The sequence below is a fragment of the Neofelis nebulosa genome, chromosome 10, assembly GCF_028018385.1.
Source record: "Neofelis nebulosa isolate mNeoNeb1 chromosome 10, mNeoNeb1.pri, whole genome shotgun sequence".
NCBI lineage: Eukaryota > Metazoa > Chordata > Mammalia > Carnivora > Felidae > Neofelis > Neofelis nebulosa.
Genome location: NC_080791.1, coordinates 98833405 through 98846371, shown reverse-complemented (window position 1 = coordinate 98846371; position 12967 = coordinate 98833405). Strand labels below are relative to the sequence as shown.

At 38.4% G+C, this 12967-nt stretch overlaps 1 protein-coding gene across 9 annotated transcripts in view; it reads right to left on the bottom strand.

The window, feature by feature from the left end:
* ATG13 (autophagy related 13) overlaps window positions 1-12967 on the bottom strand; it is a 54592-nt gene that overhangs the window by 41117 nt on the left and 508 nt on the right. Inside the window, exon 2 of one of the 9 annotated variants that reach the window (XM_058688820.1) lies at window positions 12634-12749. The exons of the other annotated variants lie outside the window; for them this stretch is intronic. The gene's annotated coding sequence lies outside the window, so the exon portion shown is untranslated. The remainder of the gene's footprint in view (window positions 1-12633; window positions 12750-12967) is intronic. 9 annotated transcript variants of the gene reach the window in all.

Below are 12967 nucleotides of genomic sequence, written 5' to 3'. Positions count from 1 at the left end.
AAAATAATGGGCTTGTAGCTTCAAAAATGTCAATCTTATGAAAGACAAAAATTAAAAAAAGGCTCAAGAACTGTTTCAGACTAAAGGCAATTAAAGAGGTTTGACAACTAAATGCAATGTTTGATTATGGACTTTTTTATTTTTTTATTTTTAATTTTTTTAATGTTTATTATTTTTGAGAGACAGAGAGAGGCAGCATGAGCCAGGGAGGGTTAGAGAGAGAGAGACACACACACACAATCCGAAGCAGATCCCAGGCTCTGAGCTGTCAGCACAGAGCCTGATGTGGGGCTTGAACTCATGAACCCATGAGATCATGACCTGAGCAAAGTCAGCACTTAACCAACTGAGCCACCCAGACGCCCCAATTATGGACTTTTAAAAAAGTTTCTATTAAAGGCACCTGGTTGGCTTACTTGGTACAGCATGTGACTCTTGATCTCAGGATTTTAAGTTCAAATGTAGAGCTTGAGTGTAGAGATTCCTTAAAAATAAAATCTAATAAATAAATAAATAAATAAATAAATAAACAAACAAACAATATTGAAACAATTGGTAACATGTGAATGTTGACTATATACTAGGTAACAGTATTGCATCAATGTTAAATTTCCTGGCTTTGATACAATTACACTTTGGTCAATCCCCTTGTTCTTCAGAAATACAAGTAACTTTTCTCAGGGTCCAGCCAAAAAAAAAAAAAAAAAAAAAAAAAAGGAAGGTGTCATATACTATTATATCATACAGTTTATGACACATAGATATATACTGTATGATAAGTAAAGCAATGTGCCAAAGAGTGAACAATGTGTGAATGTATGTGAAAAGTATATGAGAATTCACTGCAAAATTCTTATAATTTTTTTATTAATCAGATAGTTTTCAAAAAAAATTTTTAATTAACAAATAAAATCCATTCTCATCAAATGGTCTATAACAGGGCAGAGAATTTAACTAGCTTTTGCCCAGTGTAAAATTTTCTAAAATTAGGTCTATCTCCTTGTGGGCCTATTTCTTTTTTTTTTTTTTTTTTAATTTTTTTTTTCAACGTTTTTTATTTATTTTTGGGACAGAGAGAGACAGAGCATGAACGGGGGAGGGGCAGAGAGAGAGGGAGGCACAGAAGTGGAAACAGGCTCCAGGCTCCGAGCCATCAGCCCAGAGCCTGACGCGGGGCTCGAACTCACGGACCGCGAGATCGTGACCTGGCTGAAGTCCGACGCTTAACCGACTGCGCCACCCAGGCGCCCCATTGTGGGCCTATTTCAAACACAAATTTTCAAACATCTGAAAGACTGCTCTAGCTGTACTTCCAAGATTCTGTCACAGAATATCCTTGCCTTGGAGTAAAGTAGGCAAAGAGTTTAATGCACTGTGCCATGATAGATGTCAGTTTAAAATCTCTCAGGCGGGGGCGCCTGGGTGGCGCAGTCGGTTAAGCGTCCGACTTCAGCCAGGTCACGATCTCGCGCTCCGTGAGTTCGAGCCCCGCGTCAGGCTCTGGGCTGATGGCTCGGAGCCTGGAGCCTGTTTCCGATTCTGTGTCTCCCTCTCTCTCTGCCCCTGCCCCATTCATGCTTTGTCTCTCTCTGTCCCAAAAATAAATAAAAAAAATAAATAAATAAATAAAATAAAATAAAATCTCTCAGGCGAACATCCAACAAGGCGGCTTGAAATGATGTTGTTAGTCCTCCCTCCCGCTATGCATAAAAATGCAGATAAAATATGACAATATAAAGGTTTTGACATACAACTGAATAAGAAAGATTGAGAAATCCCAGGTTCCAGAAAAGGGTAAGTCAACACAATAGATGTAAGGGGAAAAACTGATGTCAGGGAGCTGAGTGAGGCCTATGAGCAGCAAGGTCAGGTTCTTCTAATGAGTGTATCAGAACATGCATGGGCATGGAAGATAGGACCTCAATGTTACAGGCAGGTAGAAACCCAGTACCCTGCACAAAACTGCACAGCCAAGTGCTCGTTGATCACAGAGGCCAGAAGAACCCTAAAAAAGCAATAAAGAGGTTTGTCATCTATCATAGCAAGGCTCAGAGGTAGGAAAGTCACTCTCAAAACTTCAAAAGCATAAGCCAGTAAATTACATGGACGTAAGATCCAGCATTATACATGCATCGTAAGGAAACAAAAAGCCAAGAAATTAATCTAAAAACTGGTTTAGAACCATTGTAACCCTTAGGAACAGGCAGAAGCAAGCCTGGGAGAAGCTTTCACAACCTTGGATTATCAAGAGCCTGCTGCCAGGCCACAACGCTCCCTCCCAACTTTTAGCTAGGTGAATTCAGAATTTAAAATTTTAAAGACTGGAGCACCTAGCTGGCTCAGTCGGAAGAGTATATGACTCTTAATCTTGAGGCTGTGAGTTCAAGCCCCATGTTGGGAGTAGAGATTACAACAAAACAAAACAAAACACCTTTTTAAAAATTATTAAAAAAATAAAAATTTACGGTCTGCACATGGAAATAAAACACCAAGAATGCAAAAGAACAAGACAATATAAGAAACTACATATCTGAAAGAGGAGAGTGTGCAAGTTGAAAGAAAATACACTTACTTGTGAATTTGGTAAACACGTAAAAGAGAAAGCTTATGGGAGCTACAGAACGCTAAGGCCCAAATCATCAGGAGTCTGTGTGGGTATGAAAGAACCACAGTTGTAAAGATCTGGGTATAAGGTGCAAGGAAAGGTAGTTTTGGAAAACTACAGAGTGTACAGTATTGGGAATGGAGAGTAGCTTTGAAGGACGGGGACACAGACCTGGAGCTTTTGAACTGGAGAAGGAGGGGTGATTAGGATGCTGAGAAAGGCAACTGGGTGGGTTAAAAAAATTATTTCATAAGGTTTTTCTTTTTTTTTTTTTTAATTTTTTTTTCAACGTTTTTTATTTATTTTTGGGACAGAGAGAGACAGAGCATGAACGGGGGAGGGGCAGAGAGAGAGGGAGACACAGAATCAGAAACAGGCTCCAGGCTCCGAGCCATCGGCCCAGAGCCTGACGCGGGGCTCAAACTCACGGACCGCGAGATCGTGACCTGGCTGAAGTCGGACGCTTAACCGACTGTGCCACCCAGGCGCCCCTTCATAAGGTTTTTCTTAAAAATTGAGATGTACTGCATGTACCATAAAATTCACCATTTTAAAGTGTACAAATCAGTGCTTTTTAGTATATTCACAAGGACGCACAACCATCACATTTTCATGACACTAAAACGAAATCCCGTAGCTGTTATCACTCACTCTCTACTTCTCCCTCCTCTTCCCAGTCGCTGACAGGGAGCGCTAATGTGCTTTGTAGTTACGGACGTGCTTATCCTGGACATTTCATATCAAGGAAATTATACAATATGTGGCCTTTTTGTGACTTGTTTCTTTCACCTTAGCATAATGTTTTCAAGGTTCAATCTATGTTGTAGAAGGTCTCAGTATTTCATTCCTTTTAATGACTGAATAATATTCCATGGCTACACCACATTTGGTTTACTGATTCATCAGTTGATGAACATTTGAGCTGTCTCTACTTTTTAGCTATTATAAATAATACTGCTAAGAACATTCATGTACAAGTTTTTGTGTTAACATATGTTCTCAATTCTCTATATATACCTACAAAGGGAATTACTGGGTCATATGGTAATTCAACATTTAACTTTTTGAGAAACTGCCAAACTGTCTTCCAAAGCAGCCATACCATTTCACATTAGGTAACAGGTTGAATTTTTTTTTAATTTAACTTTATTTTTGAGAGAGACAGCAAGGGAGGGACAGATGGGGGCGGGGGGAGAGGATCAGAAGCGGGCTCCGTGCTGACAGCAAAGAGCCCAACACAGAGCTCGAACTGTGAGATCATGATCTGAGCCAAAGTCAGACACTTAACCAACTGAGCCACTCAGGTACCCTTAATAGGTTTAATTTTAAGATCAGCACACAAAACGAGCACAAAAGGGACAGAGATAACACGTATTACATATAGGTCTTCTTTTCCTTTTTCTCCAAGTATTCCTTGTTCTTCACAGTCCATCTCTGTTCCTCCTTTCCATTTTTACCCATAATATATACCCCAGATAAATTTATTATTGCTGTATTAATTTCTTTTTTCTTGGACCTAGAGCTTTATTTTTTTCAAATTTTTACTTAAATTCTAGTTACTTAACATACAGTGCAATATTAATTTCAGGAGTAGATTCAGTGATTTCTCACTTACATACATACCCAGTGTTCATCCTAACAAATGCCCTCCTTAATGCTCATCATCCTTCTAGCCCATCTCCCACCCACCTCTCTCCATTAACCCCTTAGTTTGTTCTCTATCTTTAAGAGTCTCTCATGGTGGGGCACTTGGGTGGCTCAGTTGGTTAAGCATCCAACTCTTGATTTCGGCTCAGGTCATGATCTCACAGTTCGTGGGATCGAGCCCCACATCGGGCTCTGCACTGACAGCATGGAGCCTGCTTGGGATTCTCTCCCTCCCTCTCTCTGTCTTCCCCTCCTACACTCACATGCTCCCTTGCTCTTTCTCTCAAAATAAATTTAAAAAAACATTAAAAAAATCTTAAAGAAAAAAGTCTCTCATGGTTTACTTCCCTCACTTTCCCCCCTCCTTTTTGTTCATCTCTTTTGTTTGTTAAATTCCACATGAGTGAAATCATATGGTATTTGTCCTTCTTTGACTGACTTATTTCACTTAGCATAATACACTGTAGCTCCATCCACACTGTTGCAAATGGCAAGATTTCATTCCTTCTGATGACTGAGTAATATTCCAGTGTGTGTGTGTGTGTGTGTGTGTGTGTGTGTGTGTATCATATTTATCCATTCATCAGTCAATGGACATTTGAGTTCTCTCCATAGCTTGGCTATGTTTTAATTTTTTTTTTTAATTTACAAAAACAGTGGATATTTTTTTTTCTCTCAGAAAACAATTAAATGTAAAATTGTGTGACTTAAAGCTAATTTTTTAAGTTTCTATTGTGAAAAAATTTAAACATCACTATGTCCAATAATGTGGGATAAGGTCTGCCCTTAGCCTTTGCCAGAACCGCATTTAATTTCTCCCTGGAAGAAAATAATGTCACCCTAGCCCACAAATTGTCTCTATAATTTTTCATATATAGTATCTGGCACATATTAAAATAAACTGGGCATTCATGGAGATAAACCCACATGACCAAAATCTAACAGATACAACATTAGAAATACACTAGAAATACATTAGAAATACATTAACAAAGTTATCAAGACAGAGACTTAAATATTACCATGCTTAATATGTTCAATTAAATAAAGCACAAAGTTGAGGATTTTGACAAAGAAATACTGCAAAAAAGAGCCAAGTAGAAATTCTAGAACTAAAAAACAAAAGAAAAAGCCCCCACTAAATTAAGGACTCAGTGGTTACTAGGAATTTATCCACAGGATACAGGAGTGCTGATTTGCAGGGGCACCTGTACCCTTATGTTTATAGCAGTGCTATGACAATAGCCAAATTATAGAAAGAGCCCAAATGTCCATCAAGGATGAATGAAGATGTGGTGTGTACACATACACACACACACACACACACACACACACACACACACACACACTGGAATACTACTCACTGATGAAAAAGAATGAAATCTTGCCATTTGCAACAACATGGATGGAACTGGAGAGTATTATGCTAAGTGAAATAAGTCAGTCAGAGAAAGACATACCATATGTTTTCATTCCTATGTGGAATTTGAGAAATTTAACAGAAGACCATGGGGGAAGGGAAGGAAGAAATAAGTTACAGAGAAAGAAGCAAACCATGAAGAGATGCTTTTTTTTTCTTACTTTTTCAATGTTTATTTATTTTTGAGAGACAGAGACACAATGTGAGCAGGAAAGGGGCAGAGAGAGAGAGAGATCTTAAGAGACTCTTAAATACAGAGAACAAACAGACTCTTAAGAGACGTTAAGAGACTCTTAAATACAGAGAACTGAGCGTTAATGGGAGTGGGGAGATGGGGCGGGGCGGGGAACAGGGAAAATGGGTGATGGGCATTGAGGAGGGCACTTTTTGGGATGAGTACTGGGTGTTGCATATAAGCGATGAATCACGGGAATGTACTCCTGAAGCCCAGAGTAAACTATGCACTGTATGTTAGCTAACTTGACAATAAATTCTTTTTTTTAAAAAAAGGACTCAGTGGTTGAGTCTTTGGGCACCTGGCTGGCTCAATTGGTAGAGCATACAACCTTTGATCTCGAGGTTGTAAGTTTGAGCCCCATGTTGGATGTAGAAATTACTTAAAAATAAAATCTGGTGGGGTGACTCAGTCGGTTAAGCATCTGACTTTGGCTCAGGTCATGATCTCATGGTTGGTGAGTTTGAGCCCTGCGTCCGGCTCTGTGCTGACAGCTCAGAGCCTGGAGCCTGCTTCAGATTCTGTGTCTCCCTCTCTTCACCGCCCCCCCCCCCCACTCATACTCTGTGTCTCTGTCTCTTTCTCAAAAATAAATAAAACATTAAAATAAATAAATTAATTAAATAATTAAATAAAATCTTTGAGGGGCACTTGGGTGGCTAAGTCGGATGAGCCTCCTGACTTGATTTTGGCTCAGGTCATGATCCTAGTGTTGTGGGATCAAGCCCTGCATAGGCCTCCACACTGAGTGTGGAGTTTGCTTAAGATTCTCTCCCTCTCTCCCTCTCTCTCTGCCCCTCTCCCCTGCTTACACTCTGTCTCTAAAATTAAAAAAAAATTTTTTTAATACAAAATAAAATAAAATATTGAAAAAAAAAAAAAAAAGCAAAAGAACTCAATGGTTGGGTCTAACAGATGAGACCAGAAGAAGACAGAAATAGTGAACATGAATATAAGCCAAAAGAAAATATCAGGGGGGCGCCTGGGTGGCACAGTCGGTTAAGCGTCCGACTTCAGCCAGGTCACGATCTCGCGGTCCGTGAGTTCGAGCCCCGCGTCGGGCTCTGGGCTGATGGCTCGGAGCCTGGAGCCTGTTTCCGATTCTGTGTCTCCCTCTCTCTCTGCCCCTCTCCCGTTCATGCTCTGCCTCTCTCTGTCCCAAAAATAAAAAAAAAATTAAAAAAAAAAAATATCAGGAATGAACTACAGAGAGGCAAAAGGATGGAAAATAAAGAAAAGTATATGAGAGGCCCAGAATGACCATATACTTTTGGGGTATTTTTGAAAGTGAAAGGGCACTATTTAAGGTGTTTTTTAATCATACCATGACAATAGGTACATAATGCGACGTGAGGTTATCTGAGACATTGAGAACATAGGGAAAAGTCTAACATATGTGTAATTGGAGGCCCAGAGGGAAAGGGGAAAGAATAAGGAGAAGAAGCAAAATTAGGAAATGCATCCCTGAGAATTTTCATGTAAAGGGGTAAGGAAAAATAAAGTGGGTAGGTATGGTCTGGCCAGATTATTGGGGAATGATGAAAGTGAGCAAAAAGAGACTCTAAAAGATTAGTAGGAAGTCAGTGCAGATTTTTCTTTGGATAAAGATTTAGGGACATTAATCTAAATACAGAGTCGTGGGGGATAAAGTAAAGGGACAAAAAGCAATGAGACCAGCTAGGAAGCTACTTCAGCAATCCAGACAGGGGTTGGTGATAACATCGGATTTAAGGTGATACAGGGAATAAAAGAAAAAAAAGGGCAAATAATTTCAAAGAAATAACTGAATAATTTGGCAAGAGATTATATAAATATGACTCCAGATGATATCTTTCGTCCTTAAAATTGGGAAAAGTTAACTAAAAAAATAATCTGTTTTCCAGTTGTTGTTCTTGTTTTTGAGAGGGGGGGCACAAGTGAGTGAGGGGCAGAGAGAGAGAGGGAGACAGAAAGAATCCCATTAGGGGCAGAAAGGGAGAGAGAGAAGCTGGACTTACCAAAAGCTCGAACTCATGAACCGTGAGATCATGACCTGATGCTTAACTGACTGAGCCACCCAGTCACCCCTGTTTCCCAGTTTTTAACATGGAGTTTTTTAATATTTTGGATTCAGACTTAAAAGCTCAAGATGGCAAATCAAGAACAATAAAGAATAGATAAGTACAAGTACAAACAGAACAAAACAGTAATCTTCCCACTTTCCAGGCATTAGAGTTATTATTAAATTGTAGAGATCCTCTTTTCCATTTAGAAAGTTCTTTGCAGACAAATGATGAACAGAACAGAAAGGTTTAAACAACTGAAACAGTCTTCCTACCTAAAAGAGTTACAAAGAAAGTTTGGAAATAAAAAACAGAAATATACTCTGCTTAAACAAAAAGAAAAAAAAAAGAGGAAGACGAAAGAAAGAAAAGTAAAAGAAAGGAGAAGTAATAATATTTATAACAGGATTCTGGGCCAAAAGTGATGAAATAAGATTAAAAGGGATATTGAGTAATGACAAAATACTCTCTGAAAATATAACAGCCATAAACCTTTATACATAAGCAATATAGTAATAAAATACATAAAGCAAAAGTTCTTAGAGATAGTAGGAGAGCTTGATAAAACCAAAACTGTACCTGAATATTCAACATAACTTTTTGACAGCTCAAGTAGATATAAACAAAAATGTAGAAGAACCGAATAATAAAACCAAGTCTATATGTATGTACTGGTATACAGGGCAAGTCACTCAATCCTTCTGTACTTTATATTTCTTTCTTATAAAATGTCAATAAGTGATACCTACCTCACAGGGTTGAGGATTAAATGAGATAGCTCCTGTAAAGAGTACTTGCTACATATGAGACCCTCAATAAAGCTCTTGTTATCTAACTTAACCATTCACATTCTCTCAGGTTCAAGGAACATGATAAATTAATCATGCTTCTGACTGATAAAATAAATTTTCAAAGATTTTTTTGCCCATAATCCAATAAAACTAGAAATATACATGGGGCGCCTGGGTGGCTCAGTTGGTTAAACATTTGAGTTCAGCTCAGGTTATGATCTCTCAGTTCGTGGGTTCAAGCCCCGTATCGGGCTCTGTGCTGACAGCTCAGAGCCTGGAGCCTGCTTCAGATTCTATGTTTCCCTCTCTCTCTACCCCTCCCCTGCTTGTGCTCTCTCTCTCTCAAAAATAAATAAACATTAAAAAAAAAGAAATATACAATAAGAAGTTAATCATGTATAAATTAAATCATGTATAAATAAACACTTAAATAAAAACCAAAGTTACAATTACCTAGAAATTAACAAAATGGAAAATATCTGATGACAAAAAAGAGATACAGCAAAAGGAGAATTCAGAAGAAAATGTACAGCATTAAGTAACTGTATAATTAAAAAGATTAAATTTAAGTATTCAATTTAAGAAACCAAAAGTAAAATAAACCAAAAGAAAAGGAAGGTGGGAATAATGATAAAAGCCATGCTTGGTTAATTATTTATACCACAGAATAAATAAGGCCAAATATCTGGTTTCTTGCAAATTCCAACAGAAATAGATTCAGGAGTAAAAACATCCTTAAACTTATATTTAAAATAGGACAACTAAATCTCAATAAGTATTTCTCCGTATAATCTCTTTCCTAATGACCTAATAGTTGTGGGCAATACAGAAGAAATTGGAGGGGGCAGGGAACAAAAAAACCTCAATAATAGAGAGAATATAAAATGATTTTTAACTCTGTATTTTTCACATTTGTATGAATCGAAAGTCAAAAGTGAAAACAGCCATTTTCCAAAGTAACAATATTAAGTTAACACTTCTATAAATTCTTTATTTACCTTTATTTTACTAAGAAGCTACTACTGACTGATAGTCAACTGTGAGTTGTTAACGGAACTATTTTTCTAAGTATTGGTCCCCTTCTCTTGTAACCAAGGACATATAAGTGACACCACTAGGGCCAAACAAATTTCCTGTAACACCTACACTGGCATTTAGAAGATTTTTTTAAATAAACTGGCCCACAGTTCTATAAGGATTTAAAATCCTTTTAAATTTAAAACCCAAACTCAAAGAAAAGTTTGATGCTCCTTGCGCAGAGAGGACTAGATAGCCTCCTTTGCATTCTTCCTGGCTGCACTGCCCTTATCCTATCAGGGACAACCTGTAGTTTTTACTGGTGTCCACAATTTGACTAAGAGGAAGCAAAGATGAGCAACTCATACACCCTTTCCTCTATTGAACCCATGCTTGAAAAAAATGGGGCCTTGCTCAGTTCAACACCCCAAATTGGTGTTGAATTACTTCCAAGTAATCCACACATAAAACCCAGATAACCTTTGTTCAAGAATTTTTAGAAGAAAAAAAAAGAATTTTAATAATGTATACATATTTGAAGACTCTCAAGTCAGCATACAAGCCAGAAAAGTCTTAAGGAGTATGAGCTCATTCATTAGCTGAACAGGCTGCATTTCTTAGTGAGTCTCTACACATTTACTGCATTAAAAAATAAAAACAAAAAACTACGTTATATAATAAAAGGTCATAACAATGAGGAATTTTTTAGGTGTACTCTTCATCCTCTAATCTAAGCAGCTCTCCAACCAGTGTTATGAATGCAATTATTCATCTCTTCTATAATAAAGTTTTAAAAAGAAAAGAAATATTTGGGGCGCCTGGGTGGCTCAGTTGGTTAAGTGTCCGACTTCGGCTCAGGTCATGATCTCATGGTTCATGGGTTTAAGCCCCGCGTCCGGCTCTGTGCTGATGTCTCAGAACCTGGAGTCTGCTTCAGATTGTGTCTCCCTCTCTCTCTGCCCCTCCCCTGCTTGTGCTCTGTATCTCTCTCTCTCAAAAAACATTTAAAAAGTTTTAAAAGAAAAAGAAAAGAAATATTTAAAAGTGAAGTTTCAGGGGTTTTCAGGTATTGCCAAGGTTAAATAACTTCTCTCCAGACAAATATTCCAAAACAAATACCTTTCACTCCCACTTGACCAAAATATAAATGCAGAGTATTCGGGATGTACTTTATCAAGTGGGTGCAATAAATTCTACAGTGGGTACTTTTTTTGAGTAGTCAAAATTATCTTTACTCATACAGTAGGACTTGGGACTATGAAAGCTCAAAAGTCAATGTCTTCTTTTTGCATTTAGACTCTTGGCACCCTACTCTGAGTCATGGAGGTCATAAGCTATTAAGCTAATGCAGAGTGGATGGCAGCAGGAGAGACAATGGAAAAAACAGAACAAAACATTTCTTGCCTCCACCTCCATATAGTATAATTCCATTATGCATATAATGCATAGCTCCACTGTGTCCAGCTGATTCTTAGTCCTTAAGTAAAACACTATAATAGACTGTTGACTAGCTGAAGATCTGCAGTTTTTGCTTCAATTTTAATAACCACTCTTGAGAAAAAAAATACAAATACGCAAAAAGAATTGTTAAATTTAATTACAATAGTTTAAAACCCAGTGGTTTGCCAATTTTTAGGTAATGTGAATCTCAAAAGTTGCCATACCCTTAACTTTCTATCCAAAGGGATACAATTGGAAAAGAGTGCATGAATTAACTACATTCATCTTATTATACAGACCAGTATGTTTGACACTTGCTTCAACACTCACTCATCATCCACTATGCATTAAAAAAAAATTTAATATTTATTTATTTTTGAGAGAGCGAGACAGGCAGAGCATGAGCAGGGGTGGGCAGAGAGAAACGGAGACACAGAATCTGAAGCAGGCTCCAGGCTCTGAGCTGTCAGCACAGAGCCCAATGCGGGGCTTGAACCCACAAACTGTGAGACCATGACCTGAGCCAAAGTCAGATGCTCAACCGACTGAGCCCCCCAGGTGCCCCTAAAAATATTAACTCTGGGGGCGCCTGGGTGGCGCAGTCGGTTAAGCGTCCGACTTCAGCCAGGTCACGATCTCGCGGTCCGTGAGTTCGAGCCCCGCGTCAGGCTCTGGGCTGATGGCTCGGAGCCTGGAGCCTGTTTCCGATTCTGTGTCTCCCTCTCTCTCTGCCCCTCCCCCGTTCATGCTCTGTCTCTCTGTCCCAAAAATAAAAAAAAAATAAAAAAAAAAAATGTTGAAAAAATATTAACTCTGGGGGCCCCTGGGGGGCTCAGTCAGTTGAGCATCTGACTCAATTTCGGCTCAGGTCATCATCCCAGGGTCCTGGGATGAAGTCCTGACTCTGGCTCCATGCTCAGCATGGAGCCTACTTAAGATTCTCTCTTTCTCTCTCTCTCTCTCCCTCTTCCCCGCTTGTGCTCTCTCTAAAAAAAAAAAAAAAAAAAAAAAACATAAAAAAAGAAAATTAAAAAATATTAATTCAGGATTCCATTACACATTCATAAGGCATCTGCTCAGCTGAAAAATGGAGTTGAAAACAAAAAAATATTGTAATTTAGTTGAAGCTGCAATATCCACACATAAAAAGGACCAACATTCATGAAACACACAAAAATCCAGATTAATTTAGTGTAAAGGAAGGGTCTGTTCTTTCCTATTATTGCACATTTCCCACTGAAACTGTTCAATAAATTCTATCTTAGGAGATTGGTTTTAAACTAGGTATAATGATCCAGCTTTCTCTCTCTAAGGGGAAGACACTAAAAGTGAAATACTACGCTCAATTGACAAGGCAAACTGGAAACTAACTGACTTGAAAAGTGAAAACGTAGACAAGTTAGTGATGAACCCAAAAAAGGTGCTTAGCCACTTACCCAGAGATTTATTAAATGAGAATGGATCGCAGGTTTCCACAGGTCGTTCCAACGACAGTAAGAAGATAGTCGTGAACTTTAGGTCCCTTTTTTCACTAGTCAACAGTCACCCTCACCTACACGCAGAGTGCATATTTGGCACTCAGCAAATCCTTTTTTTTTTTTTTCTTTTTTCTTTCAACAAATCTTGATTGAATGGAAACCTGCCTCCTTCGAACTGGTACCAACCCCGGAGTTACGGTTCCACAATTACCTCAAAAAGCCTTACAACACAACCCAAAGAGCGGAGAAAGTAGAGACAAAAGCTTTGGGGATTTCTGTTAAAAGTAGGAGC